Source organism: Oxyura jamaicensis, unplaced genomic scaffold, assembly GCF_011077185.1.
Source record: "Oxyura jamaicensis isolate SHBP4307 breed ruddy duck unplaced genomic scaffold, BPBGC_Ojam_1.0 oxyUn_random_OJ69958, whole genome shotgun sequence".
In the NCBI taxonomy this organism is placed as follows: domain Eukaryota; kingdom Metazoa; phylum Chordata; class Aves; order Anseriformes; family Anatidae; genus Oxyura; species Oxyura jamaicensis.
The window spans coordinates 3,816-4,104 of NW_023309679.1; positions in this window are offsets into that span (position 1 = coordinate 3,816).

The following is a 289-nucleotide window of genomic DNA, read 5'->3' on the forward strand; positions in this document are numbered from 1 at the left end:
ATATAGGGTATGGGGCTATATGGGGGGTCTATATAGGGTCTATATAGAGTCTATAGGGGGTATGGGGGCTATGTAGGGGGCTATAGGGTCTATATAGGGTCTATATAGGGTATAGGGCTATACAGGGGGTCTATATAGGGTCTTTATAGAGTCTATAGGGGGTATGGGGGCTATATAGGGGGCTACAGGGGCTATGTAGTGCCTATAGGGGTTGTATGGGGGGGTATGAGGGCTATATAGGGGGCTATAGGGTCTATATGGTCTACATAGGGTCTATATAGGGTATGGG